Below are 19,531 nucleotides of genomic sequence, written 5' to 3' on the forward strand. Positions count from 1 at the left end.
CAGGTGTGGTAGTCCGCTGCAGCTAGGAACCAGCCACGCCCCTCCACACACACACCCTGCACAGGGAGACAGAGAAGGGGAGGAGGAGAGACAACAAACAAAAACACTAACAGAATCCTCACATCTATGTTGTTTGAGGGGCATGACAGGACTAAAGGTCGGCGCATGCATCTGCATTTTCACGAGCCTGTAAGCCCAAGAGCCCTTGCGGGCCCTTACGTGCTTATGTTTCTCTTTTTACATGCTAATGTGCGTCGCCCAATTTTTCTAACTATAGACAAAGCTCCGCGAACCTCACGCAGCAAGGCAAGGCTGTGATTGGTCTGCTATCTACATCCTTTTCGGAGTCTCATTTCCGGTTTCATGCCCCAAAATACCGGCAGAAACCACTGAAGATTTAGAAGAACGAATATGGACCAAATAGAAGAGCGTTTGGCAGAAGAATACGATAGTATGACCACTTGTATAACCCGTCACTGACACAGGTTTGTCCGCAAGAAAAAGGCTACGAGGAGCCGCAGTGGCAATAAAAAGTCGACGACGACTGCTACACACAAAGGAGGTGTCTCTAAGGCCGTCTTCAACAAAAAACGTTACCCCGCCTAGTGTCCTGGCGGTGAATTGCTTTGTAACACGCGCAACGCTTTGAGAAGCATGAATGACAACGAGTCCTTCGACACAGCTGCGTGAAAAGCCACAGACACAGTTGCAGAAGCATGCGCCGGCCTTGACAGCTTTATATGGGATTAGCTCCTGGGGTGACACTGCTCTAGAAGGCAAAAAAAGTCAAACATAAATGAATTCCCACATTATTAGTCATATACGTACTTATACTACTACTTGTATTGTATGTCAAGATTACATTACTGTGTTTGAATTTGGAAGGTAAATCAATTATTTGAATGTATTTTTACAGCCCATTCACCCTTTTAACAACTTGGGGCATCCTATGTCCTTAATCCTCAACAAGAGTAAGTAAAAACTATCAAAAAAACTCAGAGAGAGCCACATGTGAGGGATCCCTCTCCCAGGAAGGAATGAAGTGCAGTAGATGTTGCGTCCAACTGAACACATCAACAGATCAACATTATTTACAACAATGATTTGAGGAAACCATTTGTAACATAATGGAGAGATGAGGGGAGCAGCAATGACAAATTAAGTTTTAATGTATAGTAGTTATGATGGCGGCGTGAGGCTAATGGAACAAACAAACAAAATGTCATATGTTAATTTTTTTATTTACAATGAATTGGATTTATCTGTCAAAGGTAGATAAAGCTGACGCATGTTCAATACATTTAGTTTATTAATTAATAACCTTAAGTATTAACACATATTGGATTGCTTATTAATAATTCATAAACCTGGTAATTATGTATTTTAAACAAATACACTTTATGAAAATAATCATCATAAACCTGTTTTCCCTATTAATGTTGTAAGTGAATACACTGATTATAATTGCATTCACCTAGATAGTGTATTTGAAATAAATTGGGTTTGTTGTTCTACTAAAAAGATCATGACAAATATATTGTACATCACATATGTGTATTTGTTTGGACATGCATTTAAAATACATAAATCACATAAATTGGGCCTAAATATCTTTGCGAGAGACAAAAGCTCCTCTCACCGGACAAGACACTGATGGCTTTATTTTATTCTTCCTCGAGTGAGTCCATTTTAGCCTCCTTTATTTTGGTGTGTGGGAACCGTGCAGTGTAAAACACAAATTGAATTTCTAACATTGTTAAAGGAGCCAGCAATATATTGGCACACCTCAGCAGCTTTCTTAAGCAGACATGAAACCACAGACAAGTTTTGAGGAAGGCATTTTCAGTCTTGTTGAGCTCTGACTACATCCTCTTGGAAGAATTTGTTCCATTACTTCAGGGTGGACGTACAGGTCCCCTAGGGTTAAAAGCAATAGGTTTAAATTTGTCTTTGTTTCAAGTACAATAAATGTGCTTAATTTGCACTAAGCTTTGAATGCAGCAGCACTTTATTATGGTACCATTCCAATGGTTTGACACCTTTAACGAACCGATACATCTTTTTTATTTGGTTATTTGCTATAACTGCTGTGATCAATGTACTGTGCTTGTGTGTGTGTGTGTGTGTGTGTGTGTGTGTCCCCTCCCCTACTGTAAATCAAATTCTCCCTTCGAGGAACAATAAAGATCTCTGAACTCTGATCTCAGAGCTGTTGGGTCTGAAAACACCTTTTGATTCCTTCATTTTATGACTCATTCTTTCATATTTCTTGCCTTTTTTATAATCATGTTTGATGTTGTTTTCTGTTGTAAAAGCTTTTGTAGCTGTGTTTTATGGAATGCGGAGTCAAAGACCCAGAAATAAAGAGACTTTAAGGCCAAAAACTCCATCTGTCAGATTTAGTGTCTCTTTTCTGTGCATGGCGAGATAAACAGCAGTGTCACATAAGATCACTATATTTATTCAAGTACTTTTCCTATGGGGTAATGAAACGAAATAAGTTCTAATTTTATTGTTATCCATTAGAACTTAAACATAAAGGGATGATAATGCCTGCCTCATATACTCTAGGAGCTGTAAGTCTGTCCAACCCTTTTTCAGAATAAGATATATTGACAATCATTCATAATCTCCAGAGAAAGAAGCCCAATGAGGATTCTGAAAGTGATCAGCTGTTCACTGTCCAATTTTTTAAAGACCTGTACAATCTGAGTGTTAAATGTGAATCATTTAATTGTGAAAAAACATATAACTCAATTCAGTAAGAGTAGCAACATGTTTCCAGCTAGTGGTCACAAAGCAAAGGCAGAGATGTTGGTGTAATGTGATCATATTTCATTATTTTTTGTCTTAGATGTATGGCTATGAAAATCTGGTACAGATTAAATCAAAAATCTCAAAACGACTGAGATCAGATTAGCTGATTCCCTGACCTTGTTCAATCATTAAATCAAATTTTTTATTCAGTGATTAAATCCCTGCAAAACTGACATTCCCATTGGCTTCAACTTTATGTGTAGATTAATTTCCAAATGTTAGCACAGATAATCATCCATGGTTGTAGCTACAGACACTAAACTAAATGGCCCAAACCACTTTCTGACTGTTGATATGTGATATTTTAACACCTTAACACCCTAACCCTAACCCTAACACCCGGATCTGTTCCAAAGTCCAAAGAGCACTCTCCCTACCCCCACTGTCTAAGTGCCCCTGAGCAAGGCACCTTACTCCCCCAACATCTGCTCCCCGGGCGCTGTGCATGGCTGCCCACTGCTCTGTGTGTCCTGTGATGTTCACCGGACGGGACAAAAGCAGAAGAAACATTTCCCTACTCTGCATGTTGTTTGATTGTGCATGTGTTTGGATCAATAAATGTATCTTATCTTATCTTATCTTAAGTAAATGCCAGTTTGTGTTGGCTGAAAGGCAAAATCAGTTTCACTGGCATCCCTTTAATGGCATTTAGAATTAGCTAACCACCGTCTGTGTGTTTGCGTGTGCGTGTGTGTGTGTGCGTGCGTGTGTGTGTGGCACGTGGGCAGTAGAAGTGATCAGTGGTACTTATTGATTTCCATTTCCTCATTGCTTGTCCCATTCAAGAAAATCTAACAAGATGGATGCGTTTAAGGCTAAAGTTCAGATACTGGTTGTAATTGTGACCAGTGTTAATTAGATGAAGTTAATTGGGAACAGTGGTTGTTTGGGAAGTCTCTACGGCAGAAAGGAGACCTGGTGATTCATTTAATTTGAAGAATGGGTCATGTGATCGCCACAGCCACAAATGGTAATATTTACTCAGCTCACTGTCCCCCAGTTCATTAATTTGCTTTACACTTTCATTTCCTGTTCAATCAGAGATTGTTAACCAATAACAACACATTGTGTAATTTGAAATTCATATCATTCCACTTAGCCTCAACAATTAAACACAGTAGTGTTACGCATGCAATTTCCGTTTATTAATTTCCTTGTCATTGAGGCTGTCGGGAGACATCTTTCCTTGTTGAGCAAAAGGTGTTTCATGTGTCAATATTGTACAGCCCTTTTTTATTTATGTTCCTCATTGTGTCAGGTTAGATTTCTCAGGCTTGTTTAGTTCCTATTACTTTGACTATATTCCTATAGTTGCACTCTAGAAATGCATTGGTTTTGTAGTTTCGGAAACAAGACATATTTTTCTTATTTCATTTATTTGTTCCCTCACAGTCCAAAATTAAGATAAGCTTTACTATGTATGTTTTCTCATAGGCCCTGCTCATACCTTAAAATCACAATAGAACAGAATTTTGTCGTGGAATTATGAATGTCATTAAAATGTTGATTGATTACTTAGTGATAGCGGGATTAGATCTCTTTTCTACACTTTGTAGCAAAATACATAAAAGAAGTAAACATTTGCTACAGGAGAAAAGGATTGCAGAGGCAGATTGGAACCTTGTGTCCTGACAGACCTTAACCAGTGAGTTCTTTGATATTAGAAAATCAACACTGTTTAACTTTGCTTTGGAAGTTTGATGTGCTTTGGTGCACTTTTATACACTTTGGTGTTCAGTTAATTAGTCAGGATTTGAGGGAAGAGACAGCCGTAGATTGTGAGTGGTTTTGAGGACAGATAGGAAATCAACTGATGAATTGGATCAACACACGACTCCCAATTCCCCCTCCAACAACTCTAATGATTACTTCAATAGTAAGGGAGTCAAACCATAATCTTACAGCGCTCTGAATCACCCCTGTTGTTGAGTAACTCACACTCACAGAGGACATACATACATATTTTTTTTTTTTTTTACATCAGCTGAGTAGGCAGTCTTTCAATGTGCATCAGGACACGTTTACATACACACTGCTGAAATAATGTGGTTCTTATGTGGCCCAGACACACTCTGAGTGTGGTCAGACAAATAAAATCAAAATGCATTGGGAACGGGCCTAAAAACATTCGTCCACATCTTTTCAGTCTTAAAAACTGAAGAGCTTTAAATCTGAAAACGAACTCGACATGCAGTCTGACAAGCCACTGTTAACAAAACCAAAAACTCAACAATAAACACCATGAAAGCTCAAATCACTTTTGTGTCACAGATCAATTGAGAAAGTGAGAAACGTTAAACCTGTTTAGAAGAAACCTTTCCGTCATCCAGAACACACTTATACTTGTGTCCCACAAATGTACCAGGATGGAGGTCTCGACGACGCCAGCTCTAAAAAAATGTTTTATATAATAAGATAAAACCTGCTCATAGTATGAACAAACACACATAGACCAATCAATAATACGTGTCCAGTCCTAATTCATCATGAGTGTCTTTGGGGGGTACCATCACCCTTTTGATCCATCCATTCAAGACATCCACAACAATGGGGTCACTGGACAGGACTTCAGCAACTGTGTCGGTCTGAAAGGCACAAAGACGCACCAGGTGTAAGATAAGGCCCTCCATTCTTCTGAGAGATGTCACATGCAGGTTCTCTGATTCCCATCACTTTTGTAGATCCCATTCCCATTCATCTGTAATCTATCTCCTGTAACCTGGAATTGTGATGAAAAAGAAAAAAATCCCACCTTCATCCAGATGACAAAATAACTCAATATAACAAGACCAGGTGTGAGTATGATAAGATAAGATCAATGAAGGAAAGATCCTGATAGAACATGTGATAACAGAAGACGATCTCACGAGAGGAGATGCAATGGGAAAATCTGTCTTTATTACAAAGAAACCTGATACAATGTTGTTGTGTAGAATAATCCAATCCCTCACCAGCACCATACTTTCAAGGTAAACTCTCTATGTGAGGTTTGTGAAGTAATGAGGTGTTTTGTTTACTCAGTAATAAAGGGTATTATAATATCCAGTTAACATGGATTACAACACATATGTTTACAGGAACAGCGATGATTAGTTCCTTTGTGCAGTAGAGAGCTAAAAGTGCTGGAGTGTATACTAAACAGGCTGAGCTCTGAGGTCTCGCCCACAGCGCTGCTCACACTAAACTGTTTAGTGAGACACAGCAATTATGTGATTTTTATTTAAATTTTCTGACAAGGCCCAAGTGCCATTCCTGGTACTTGTGCTGTGATATTCTTCGGTTCTTTTTCCGAACCGAAGAACTGACGTCATTACGGTAAGCGTGCTGCGTCATTTCCTGTTTTCTTGCCACTGGTGGTGGTCGCTCTGCGAATTAGCTCTGCTGCTAAACACAACTGTTTCTCTGTAGCACTACGGCTAAAATCACCGGTCTGTAGTTAAACACTCGCACATACCAACCCTTATTCTATCGTGCTTAGTGATTCTGTGTTCTGTCTGAGCTCACCTTCGTAGCTATATAGCAGCGATGTCTTCTCTCTCTCCCTGTTGCTCTACTGCTCTCTCTTGCTCCGAGTGTCTAATGTTTACCTACTCCTCTGCCTCCCTTAACAGTAGTGGTACATGTAATAAATGTAGTGTGTTGATAGCGATGGAGGCGAGGCTTAGCGACTTAGAAGCTCGGCTCAGCATCTTAGAAACTCCGTTAGCTGTAGTTAGCCGGCTCCCGCTAGCCGCGGAGTCACCTAGCTTAGCACGTAGCTTAGCCTTAACGAGCAGTCCCCAGACTAGTCCCGTGCAGCCGGGAGCCCAGGGCAGATGGGTGACGTTCCAGAGGGGGCATAGTGCTAGACTTAGAAAGCCCACGATTAAAGAGCCACCAGCTCACGTTTCAAATAGATTCTCTCCACTCAGCGAGGCACCCGCTGATAAACAAACTCTGATTATTGGCGACTCGGTTCTGAGAAACGTCAGGTTAGCGACACCAGCGACCATAGTTAATTGTATCCCAGGGGCCAGAGCCGGCGACATCGAATCTAAACTTAAGTTAATGGCTAAAACTAAAAAAGTTAAATACAATAAAATCGTAATTCACGTCGGCAGCAACGACTCCCGGCTTCGTATGTCGGAGGTCACTAAATTGAATGTTGAGTCGGTGTGTGCTTTTGCTAAAACGATGTCGGACACAGTAGTTTTCTCTGGCCCGCTCCCTAATACAACAGGTGATGACATGTTTAGCCGCATGTTGTCTTTTAACCGCTGGCTGTCGAGGTGGTGTCCTGTAAACGGCGTGGGCTTTATAGATAATTGGCTAACTTTTTTGAGAAAACCTGGTCTTGTTAGGAGAGACGGCGTTCATCCCACTTGGGATGGAGCAGCTCTCTTATCTAGGAATATTACTAAGTCTATAACATGACAACCCATAGTTGGGACCAGGAAGCAGAGCTGCAGTGCTAAACACTTCTCTGCGCTCCCTCTGGATCAGTCACAAAACCCCATAGAGATTGTGTCTGTTCACCGTCCGATTAAATTATTGAAATTAAACAATAATAGAGCGAGAACTCCACACAAAAATACAAATTAAAACAACCTCTGAAACAATACAGGAAACCCAGACTTTTAAATGTGGTCTTTTAAACATTAGATCACTGGAAAAAAAGGCTCTTTTAGTTAATGAAATAGTCTCTGATTACAACATAGATTTATTGTCCCTCACTGAGACGTGGCTGCATCCTGATGATTTTGTCAGTCTAAATGAATCTACACCCCCCAGTCATATTAATTCACAGGTTCCTAGAGAAATTGGGCGAGGAGTTGGAGTTGCTGCTATTTTTAACTCCAGTCTATCAATTAATCCTAAACCTAAACTCAGCTACAAGTCATTTGAATGTCTGGTTCTTAGTCTTCCACGCCAATCCAGGAACCACCAGCAGCCAATCATATTTGCGGTAGTTTACCGTGCTCCCAGGGCTTATACTGAATTTTTAAAGGAATTCCCAGCAATTGAAAATTTAACAGTACTTCCGCGCAATCCAGTTCTATCACACCATAATTTAATAACCTTTGATTTTTCAATAACTGAATATATGCCACTAATAAAAAATTCATTTTCTAGATGTCTACCTGATAGTGCTGTAGCTAAATTTAAAGAAATAATCCCAATTACATTTAAACCCGTATTAGCAGTAGATATAAACAACAAATTCTTTAAAACCCTGAGCTCCATTGAGATCGACCACCTCGTCGATAGCTCTGCAGACTCATTACGATTAACATTAGACTCAATAGCGCCTCTAAAAAAGAAAAATGTCAAACATAGTAAATTAGCTCCGTGGTATAATTCCCAGACAAATGAGTTAAAACAATTATCAAGAAAACTAGAAAGGAAGTGGCGCTCCAGCAACAATGTTGAAAACCTCATAGACTGGAAGAATAGTGTTAAAGAATATAAAAAGGCTCTCCACAAAGCAAGAGCCGCCTACTATTCAAAACTAATAGAAGAGAATAAAAACAACCCCAGGTTTCTCCTCAGTACTGTAGCCAGGCTGACAGAGAGTCACAACTCCACCGAACCCAGTATTCCTCGATCCCTAAATAGCAATATCTTTATGACCTTTTTTAATGATAAAATTCAAACTATTAGAAATAAAATCAACCATCTCCTGCCCTCAATTGGTACTAATACCCTCCCAACAACAGAGATCTCAGAAACGGCTGAGAATCCTACCCATTACTTAAACAGCTTCTCTCTGATCACCCGTGATCAGTTTACCAAATTAATCTCAGGTTCTAAACCAACAACCTGTATCTTAGATCCCATCCCTACCAAATTACTTAAAGAAATTCTGCCCCTAATTGATAGTTCGTTACTTAACATTATCAATCTGTCATTATCATCAGGTTATGTACCACAGTCTTTTAAAATAGCTGTCATCAAACCCCTACTCAAAAAACCCACCCTAGACCCAGAGGTTTTAGCCAATTACAGACCAATATCTAACCTCTCCTTCATTTCTAAAATCTTAGAAAAAGTGGTAGCCAATCAGCTGTGTGAGTTTCTCCAGGAAAATAATATATATGAAGACTTTCAATCGAGGTTTAGAGCCAATCACAGTACAGAGACAGCCTTGGCAAAAGTCACTAATGACCTTTTAATAGCCTCAGATCAGGGACTTGTGTCGGTCCTCGTTCTGTTAGATCTCAGTGCAGCATTCGACACAATTGACCATCAAATTTTATTACAAAGACTAAAACAGTTAATTAACATTAATGGAACCGCCCTTAACTGGTTTAAATCGTATTTTTCTGATCGCTCCCAATTTGTGCAAATTAATGATGAGTCATCTGTGCGCACCAAAGTTAATCATGGTGTTCCACAGGGCTCTGTGCTCGGCCCAATTTTATTCTCATTATATATGCTTCCACTAGGAAACATTATCAGGACACACTCGGTAAATTTCCACTGCTATGCGGATGACACCCAGTTATATTTGTCAATAAAACCTGAACAAAGTAATCAATTAACTAAACTTCGAGCATGTCTCAAGGACATAAAAACCTGGATGACCCGCAATTTTCTCTTATTAAACTCAGACAAAACAGAGGTTATAATACTTGGCCCCAAACACCTTAGAGATGCATTATCTAATGATATAGCTGCGCTAGACGACATTGCCCTTGCTTCCAATGAAACAGTCAGGAACTTGGGAGTGATCTTCGATCCTGATTTATCCTTTAATAGTCACTTAAAACAAATTTCTAGGACCGCTTTTTTCCACTTGCGTAATATTTCAAAAATTAGACATGTCCTTTCACAAAAAGATGCAGAAAAACTAGTCCACGCCTTTGTTACATCGAGACTGGACTATTGTAATTCATCATTATCAGGCTCCAGCAGGAAGTCGTTAAAGACTCTACAGCTTGTCCAAAATGCCGCAGCACGTGTCCTGACGAGAACAAAGAGAAGAGAGCACATTTCTCCAATATTAGCATCGCTACACTGGCTTCCAGTTAAATCTAGAATAGAATTTAAAATTCTCCTCCTCACCTTCAAGGCCCTTAATAATATAGCGCCTTTATACCTTAAAGAGCTGTTAATACCTTATAAACCCACTAGAGCACTCCGCTCCCAGAATTCAAGCCTACTTGTCGTCCCTAAATTCTCTAAAAGTAGAGTAGGAGCCAGAGCTTTTAGCCATCAAGCCCCTCGGCTGTGGAATAATCTACCACTTTCAGTTCGGGAGGCAGTCACCATCTGTTCGTTTAAAAGTAGGCTCAAAACCTTCCTTTTTGATAAAGCTTATAGTTAGAGCTAATTAGTGCGCCAGAACGTTACTTGTTCTATTTTATGACACATGACACACGGAGCTTCTCTTTCCAGCTTCTCCTTCCTCTTCTCCATCCCTATCCCCCTTCCCCGGAATCCCTTTGCTTTATCACCCGCAGATCCAGGGCCTCTGTGGCCGCACCATGGGTTACGGTTTGTGGATCGCGCACCGGGGGTCGCGGTGTTGGATCCAGTGTGGCGGATTCTGAGTCATGTCGGCTGATCGTGGTGCTGGTGGCGGACCCTGTGTCGCGTTGGCATTGGGCACGGGCGGTGGACCAGGACCGCGGTGGTGGCTTGTGATGGGTCCTCCTGGTGGGCGGCGGTGGACGGTGACTGAGGACTGAAGTGGCGTCTGGTCTGGATGGTGGATCGTGGTCTAGATGGTTGCTGAGCATGGACTGTGCTTCATCAATGCTGCTAGAGACTTTGATTATTGATGATGTTCTCCTGCACGTGGCATCTATTGCACTTCTGTCCGTCCTGGGAGAGGGATCCCTCACATGTGGCTCTCTCTGAGGTTTCTACATATTTTTACCCTGTTAAAAGGGTTTTTTGTAGTTTTTCCTTACTCTTGCTGAGGGTTAAGGACAGAGGATGTCACACCCTGTTAAAGCCCTATGAGATGAATTGTAATTTGTGAATATGGGCTATACAAATAAAATTTGATTGATTGATTGAACTTAATCCCTGGGGTCTCCCCAGAAACCCCTGCTCTGCTCCTGGCCGCTCCCACTCTCCTTTGACCTCTGACACTCAAGCATCATCCCATGACCAGCACCTCAAGGAGGCAGGACCTCTCAGGTAGAACAAAACCACTGAGACATCAATAATCGCTGCCATTTTACCCTGCTCTGAAGACATCACCAGGCCCCTTCGGGGCCTCCCAGCTGATTTTGTTGCTAAAGGGGGCAACCTTGACTTTTAGTTTATCAGCCATTTTTCCCTGCTCTGAAGACGTCAACAGACCCCTCCGGGTCTTTCCAGATGATTTAGTTGCTAAAGGGGAAGGTGAAGAAAATTACATGCTGGTAATACTCAATAATGACATGTTGTCATTCTTCAAATAAAATTTGATTGATTGATGATTGATATTAATAAATATCAAATGTAAAGCTACTAACAAACTTTCAGTACTTTAAGATGGGAGAGTTGTACATGGCCATGGTTATAAAATGTCACCTCCTTCAAGGCAAATGCTCTTCACAACTCCCACACACCACAACACGTCTTTCATGGCATGGAAAGGTCAGCAACTAATATACCTTCACTTGACTCTCTGAGGGCTGGTAGATTCAATATTTGAAATAACTTTTTAAACAATCATGTGTCCCTGTTGCTCTTGTCTCCATTCTTTCTTTAGAGCAGGACATGGCCAGTGGATGCAGCCAAGGATGCAATGTCTGCCTGGGATCATGAACATCACGACTGGATTTACAAGAGATGATAGTTGAACTTTTTCTGGTGTATGCTAACATTACATTAGACAGAAATAAGGTTGGTAAAATGAGTCAACCCTTTTTTTGCCTAACCGATAAAATAATTGATGGTGAATCAATTCACATGTTCTGCCATCTGTCATTGTTGTAAACGTTTGCTTACGACATGTAGGTTTGGAACCAGATGTTGATAATGTATTGTGTATAGCGCTAACAATGACGGATGGAGGGTAGGTAGATATACTTGATTACAATTTAGCAAATTCTTAGATAACAGTACAATATACACAACAAAAAACAATAGTGTAGCGTACAATGCATAAATTCCCCAGTTATCAATGAATATCAACAGTGGAAGGTTTTGCAAACGGTGGAGAAGAGAAGAGAAGCAGAGGTCTTGGTCAGACAGAGTTGTGAAGTTGTAAAGTGCTGTTGCTGTGGGCAGTATAGATTTCCTGTATTGGTCCTTGTGTCAGAGGAGCTAAACCAGTCTGTTAGAAAAAGTGCTCTGCTGCCCTTCCAGTAATGGTGGAGAGGGTGTTCAGGATTATCCATAATTGATAACAGTTTGTTCGGTGTCCTCCTCTCCACCACAACTTCAAAGGAGTCTGGTTTGCAGCCAATTACAGAGCCGACCTTCTCGATCAATTTAACTCAGGCTGCTGGCTTCGTGGGCTCTTGCTGCTCCCCCCGCAGACTACAGCGAGGAACATCAGCTGCTTATTGGATTCGTTAAGAATCTACAGCTCCCTGATATATGTGAGATCTGCACTGTACATAATGTACCATAATGTTAAGTCTAATTTAAAACAGACAAGAACGTGTTGAAATGTTCAATCTCGGCAAAGCTTTTCAATAATGATTTCATGTTCAATGTATCTAAGTGGTATAGTCAGGTAGATGTTAGGAGGTGGGGGATAGGCAAACGTTTTCACTGTTCTCTGTGAAATGTTGGAGACAGGCTGACAGGGAAGGACAAGAATTATGGGTGTACAAGTTTTTGTCAATGCCAATAGATTTTCAATGGCGGGATAGTGAGCGACTAAAACCAAGGCCTCAGAGACATATTGACAAGGTCATTAGAGGGCAAATCAAGTGAATTACTGAGTCAAAAATGTCTTTATCAATTTGTGGGAAACTTCTGACATGTGTGTAGCTGCTTGTGTTCATGTCTGTGTTTGCCCATGTCTGTTTTGATTTATTACAGACGGCCTTCGGTTAAAGCCCTTGTGAGTAAGAAAGCCTTTATAGCCATAGTTTGAAAATTATCATTCATACTTACAATTAATTGAGAGTTTGTTTGTCTCCACAGTCACCAAAGTCCTTGCTCATTGTGGGAACTGTTTGGTTTCTCTATAAATGTAAGATACTTGTAACTTATTATGTTATGAAGTGAAGTAATTACCTTTTAATATAATGCAATCTTCATTTTGCCATAGATTTTGTGTAAAGCATGTAATCTTGTGTAGATAAGTGCTATACAAATAAAGTTATTATTAATATTATTATTAGAAATCCGCATTTTTCAATTAATGAATTGGTTAATAACAATCAGTCAATTATAGGCTCTACAACACACTTTATGTGGATGATGCAGTAAAGGGGATGGTTACAAACAATGAAAAAAAAAAATAACAAGGTGAGCTACAATGTGATTTATGTATTTAGTTTATATTGTGAGCTGAGGCACTGACAGAGTTCACTTCCTTTCAGTTTGGACAGAGGGTGATACACAGGGGTTTACCCTTGTTTACGGTGAGCAGCCTTATCTCAAGTCCCTTGTGCCCCATGAAAGGTTAGTTTAGACTTCATGATGATGAAGTGAATATGTCTGTGTTATTCTTGGTGTCATCACGTTACAAACATGCTGTTCTTACTTTTTAAAGGTTGTTGGCTTTTGTCTTAATTGCACCTTCCCACTTCTGAAACCAAACATGTATATGCTTCACTTAATGTGTTCAAATATTGTATATAATATGAGACGCTCACTATGAATTTTTGGAGGCCAAAAATAGAAGGTTAGAAGGGATTTATTCTCTTTTGTTGATATTTGAACTCTACTGGGCAGCCTACAGGATACAGCACTGATCCCGAGGAGAGCTGGGTTAAACAACTACATGATATCCCACCATCAGTCACTACAGCTGCATCCACTGTGCTGAGCATGGAAATTGTGGCCAGACTAAACACAGTCAACCCCCAGTTGGAAGTTCGCTGGCTTACTGACAAGAAGCTAGCAGTGCTCCATGGTCGCCTGGCAGCACACATGAGTAAGCTGCTAACAACAGACACTCACCCAGACTGGCTAACATAGGGCAGTCAAATCTTGATCATGAAGAATCCCCACAAGGGTATAACACATTTGAACTAAAGGTACCATAGCTGCTGAGTTGAGAAGGCAAACGAGTCAACACATGAGCAAAGCTCAGAGGGGCATTGGAGGCAGCACCAGAGGGTAGCAGCTACTGGTCACCAGAGCCTCCCTGGAGCACAAGTGTCTATTCTAGTTTCAGATAAACACAGTTGTTGTTTCCCAATCAAGCAACAACGCTGTGATGCACTTGCCTATGTGATCACATATGGGCGTGCTGGTATTAAAATGATGTGGAGGAGGTGGAGAGCTGTTAATAAATGTGAACGGTCTCCATTTAGGTTGAACTTTTTTAGTTCTATTAAACATCCAACGAACTTACAATGCAGTTCATATTCTCTCATTCACACACACACACACATTCATACTGTCCTTTCGATACCTATTAACAGACCTTCTGATGAGTGGATAACATGATCAAACTCATGAGCCATATCCCCTACAAACTGTAACAGGTATCCACCAAGGCACAAGTGCACCTGGCTTTTAGGGATTGATTATGGTAAATGTGCCCAAAACACACCCACCATTGCTTAAAAGATTAGGTTTAACCCCTTTGAACCATTCATGTGATGCAGGGACCTTCTTTCCTTATTATTCAACAAACACATTGGACATGTTGTGCAATAGTAGGAGTAGAATTGACGTTGGCTAATTATTAATAATCATGAAATATGGTTATTAAAATAACAATTATTTATTAAAAATAATCAAAAATGATAGCTATTAATTAAGAACTGTAACACATTTAATTAGAAATGATACGGTTATCCATTTATTATAGTTAAAATAATTAATGAAAACAATAAAATTGTCAATTAAGAATTATACAAATCTGTACTCATTGCTTATTGTCGCGGGGCACCACCCTGGTTACAGGGACCAACGAGTCAATCTATAAAATATCAGTCTCAATGATATAAGTTATATTAATAATCTCAATATTTAGTATTAGTGATTATATAATAAACAATGAAGGGTTTTAAGTTCGAGCACAGGCAATCATAATCCAGCTGCAATCACATACATATGAACAAATAATCACAGACTACAGATACTTTAATTACAAAAGCATTTATTAAAAAGGGGAAATAAAGTTATAATGTTATTCAATGATTCATCATTTTAACAAGCTCCGATATTTCAAAGATAAACACAGCAGCAGCACTTATCACAATTCAGAAAATACATGTAAAACCGGCGGTCTACCTATGTATGTCTGTCTCGGTGTGTGTGTGTCTGTGTCAAAGTGTCTCTCTCTGTGTGTGTGTCTATGCGTGTGCATGTGAAATACAGTTAGTGTTATTTAATGATTCATCATTTTAACCAACTCCCATATTTCAAAGATAACAACAGCAGCCGCTTATCACAATTTAGAAAACACATGTATTCATCTATGTGTATCTGTCTGTGTCTATCAATGTGTCTCTGTGTCTGTGTGGGTGTGTGTGTGTGTGAGAGAGCGAGAGAGAGAGAGAGAGAGAGAGAGAGAGAGAGAGAGAAAAAGAAGGGGGCGTGGCGATGACGCAGTCACGTGGTGACGTCACATCTAAGATGGCGGCCGATCATGATTCGTGGAATCAAGGCCTAAAAACTCTCAAAATGGCGGATTGACTACAAAACAAGATGGCGGAGCCGTTATGAATTTAGAGCCAGAATGGGAGGAGAGTGAGAGAGGAGGCCTGGCAATAATGGACTCAAAATGGTGGTTTAACTTGCGTTATTCAAAATGGAGTCTATGTTAATGACACCATGTGGCTGGAGCTCACACTGGTGGTCGTCACGTGAATTACACAAAGGGATTTTCAGACAAAGAGAATTCTTTGTCTTTGCTTTGGCGTTCGGCCGCATGGCTTCCAGATGTGTCCAGCGCTTCTGCAGGGGACGGCTGTGGAAGCCGTTTGTAGATCGTTGGGAAAAGAAAGTAAAGTCCGTGGGGAAAGTGAAACAGTCTGAGATTGTTCCGCGTGCAATTTCCTGTTTGGTCTTTTCAAGTTAAAACAGCAAAAGTCCTTTTGAAAATAAAAACGTCTGCTGAGATAAAAGACAATGAAAGAAATGAACGAAAATAACTCTGGGTGCCCCCTTTAGCAACTAAATCATCTGGAAAGACCCGGAGGGGTCTGTTGACGTCTTCAGAGCAGGGAAAAATGGCTGATAAACTAAAAGTTAAGGTTGCCCCCTTTAGCAACAAAATCAGCTGGGAGGCCCCGAAGGGGCCTGGTGATGTCTTCAGAGCAGGGTAAAATGGCAGCGATTATTGATGTCTCAGTGGTTTTGTTCTACCTGAGAGGTCCTGCCTCCTTGAGGTGCTGGTCATGGGATGATGCTTGAGTGTCAGAGGTCAAAGGAGAGTGGGAGCGGCCAGGAGCATAGCAGGGGTTTCTGGGGAGACCCCAGGGATTAAGTTCAATCAATCAATCAAATTTTATTTGTATAGCCCATATTCACAAATTACAATTCATCTCATAGGGCTTTAACAGGCTGTGACATCCTCTGTCCTTAACCCTCAGCAAGAGTAAGGAAAAACTACAAAAAACCCTTTTAACAGGGTAAAAATATGTAGAAACCTCAGAGAGAGCCACATGTGAGGGATCCCTCTCCCAGGACGGACAGAAGTGCAATAGATGCCACGTGCAGGAGAACATCATCAATAATCAAAGTCTCTAGCAGCATTGATGAAGCACAGTCCATGCTCAGCAACCATCTAGACCACGATCCACCATCCAGACCAGACGCCACTTCAGTCCTCAGTCACCGTCCACCGCCGCCCACCAGGAGGACCCATCACAAGCCACCACCGCGGTCCTGGTCCACCGCCCGTGCCCAATGCCAACGCGACACAGGGTCCGCCACCAGCACCACGATCAGCCCACATGACTCAGAATCCGCCACACTGGATCCAACACCGCGACCCCCGGTGCGCGATCCACAAACCGTAATCCATGGTGCGGCCACAGAGGCCCTGGATCTGCGGGTGATAAAGCAAAGGGATTCCGGGGAAGGGGGATAGGAATGGAGAAGAGGAAGGAGAAGCTGGAAAGAGAAGCTCCGTGTGTCATGTGTCATAAAATAGAACAAGTAACGTTCTGGCGCACTAATTAGCTCTAACTATAAGCTTTATCAAAAAGGAAGGTTTTGAGCCTACTTTTAAACGAACAGATGGTGACTGCCTCCCGAACTGAAAGTGGTAGATTATTCCACAGCCGAGGGGCTTGATGGCTAAAAGCTCTGGCTCCTACTCTACTTTTAGAGAATTTAGGGACGACAAGTAGGCTTGAATTCTGGGAGCGGAGTGCTCTAGTGGGTTTATAAGGTATTAACAGCTCTTTAAGGTATAAAGGCGCTATATTATTAAGGGCCTTGAAGGTGAGGAGGAGAATTTTAAATTCTATTCTAGATTTAACTGGAAGCCAGTGTAGCGATGCTAATATTGGAGAAATGTGCTCTCTTCTCTTTGTTCTCGTCAGGACACGTGCTGCGGCATTTTGGACAAGCTGTAGAGTCTTTAACGACTTCCTGCTGGAGCCTGATAATAATGAATTACAATAGTCCAGTCTCGATGTAACAAAGGCGTGGACTAGTTTTTCTGCATCTTTTTGTGAAAGGACATGTCTAATTTTTGAAATATTACGCAAGTGGAAAAAAGCGGTCCTAGAAATTTGTTTTAAGTGACTATTAAAGGATAAATCAGGATCGAAGATCACTCCCAAGTTCCTGACTGTTTCATTGGAAGCAAGGGCAATGTCGTCTAGCGCAGCTATATCATTAGATAATGCATCTCTAAGGTGTTTGGGGCCAAGTATTATAACCTCTGTTTTGTCTGAGTTTAATAAGAGAAAATTGCGGGTCATCCAGGTTTTTATGTCCTTGAGACATGTTCAAAGTTTAGTTAATTGATTACTTTGTTCAGGTTTTATTGACAAATATAACTGGGTGTCATCCGCATAGCAGTGGAAATTTACCGAGTGTGTCCTGATAATGTTTCCTAGTGGAAGCATATATAATGAGAATAAAATTGGGCCGAGCACAGAGCCCTGTGGAACACCATGATTAACTTTGGTGCGCACAGATGACTCATCATTAATTTGCACAAATTGGGAGCGATCAGAAAAATACGATTTAAACCAGTTAAGGGCGGTTCCATTAATGTTAATTAACTGTTTTAGTCTTTGTAATAAAATTTGATGGTCAATTGTGTCGAATGCTGCACTGAGATCTAACAGAACGAGGACAGACACAAGTCCCTGATCTGAGGCTATTAAAAGGTCATTATTGACTTTTGCCAAGGCTGTCTCTGTACTGTGATTGGCTCTAAACCCCGATTGAAAGTCTTCATATATATTATTTTCCTGGAGAAACTCACACAGCTGATTGGCTACCACTTTTTCTAAGATTTTAGAAATGAAGGAGAGGTTAGATATTGGTCTGTAATTGGCTAAAACCTCTGGGTCTAGGGTGGGTTTTTTGAGTAGGGGTTTGATGACAGCTATTTTAAAAGACTGTGGTACATAACCTGATGATAATGACAGATTGATAATGTTAAGTAACGAACTATCAATTAGGGGCAGAATTTCTTTAAGTAATTTGGTAGGAATGGGATCTAAGATACAGGTTGTTGGTTTAGAACCTGAGATTAATTTGGTAAACTGATCACGGGTGATCAGAGAGAAGCTGTCTAAGTAATGGGTAGGATTCTCAGCCGTTTCTGAGATCTCTGTTGTTGGGATGGTATTGGTGCCAATTGAGGGCAGGAGATGGTTGATTTTATTTCTAATAGTTTGAATTTTATCATTAAAAAAGGTCATAAAGATATTGCTATTTAGGGATGGAGGAATACTGGGTTCGGTGGAGGTGTGACTCTCTGTCAGCCTGGCTACAGTGCTGAGGAGAAACCTGGGGTTGTTTTTATTCTCTTCTATTAGTTTTGAATAGTAGGCGGCTCTTGCTTTGTGGAGAGCCTTTTTATATTCTTTAACACTATTCTTCCAGTCTATGAGGTTTTCAACATTGTTGCTGGAGCGCCACTCCCTTTCTTGTTTTCTTGATAATTGTTTTAACTCATTTGTCTGGGAATTATACCACGGAGCTAATTTACTATGTTTGACATTTTTCTTTTTTAGAGGCGCTATTGAGTCTAATGTTAATCGTAATGAGTCTGCAGAGCTATCGAGGAGGTGGTCGATCTCAATGGAGCTCAGGGTTTTAAAGAATTTGTTGTTTATATCTACTGCTAATACGGGTTTAAATGTAATTGGGATTATTTCCTTAAATTTAGCTACAGCACTATCAGGTAGACATCTAGAAAATGAATTTTTTATTAGTGGCATATATTCAGTTATTGAAAAATCAAAGGTTATTAAATTATGGTCTGATAGAACTGGATTGCGCGGAAGTACTGTTAAATTTTCAATTGCGACACCGTACGATAATACAAGGCCAAGTGTGTGGTTACCACAATAAGTAGGTTTGTGCACACACTGACTGAAACCAATAGAGTCTAGTATTGAAATAAATGCTACGCTAAGGCAATCTTTATTATTATCAACATGAATATTAAAGTCACCAACAATAATAATTT

The sequence above is a fragment of the Platichthys flesus genome, chromosome 8 (assembly GCF_949316205.1).
Source record: "Platichthys flesus chromosome 8, fPlaFle2.1, whole genome shotgun sequence".
Taxonomy (NCBI): Eukaryota; Metazoa; Chordata; class Actinopteri; order Pleuronectiformes; family Pleuronectidae; genus Platichthys; species Platichthys flesus.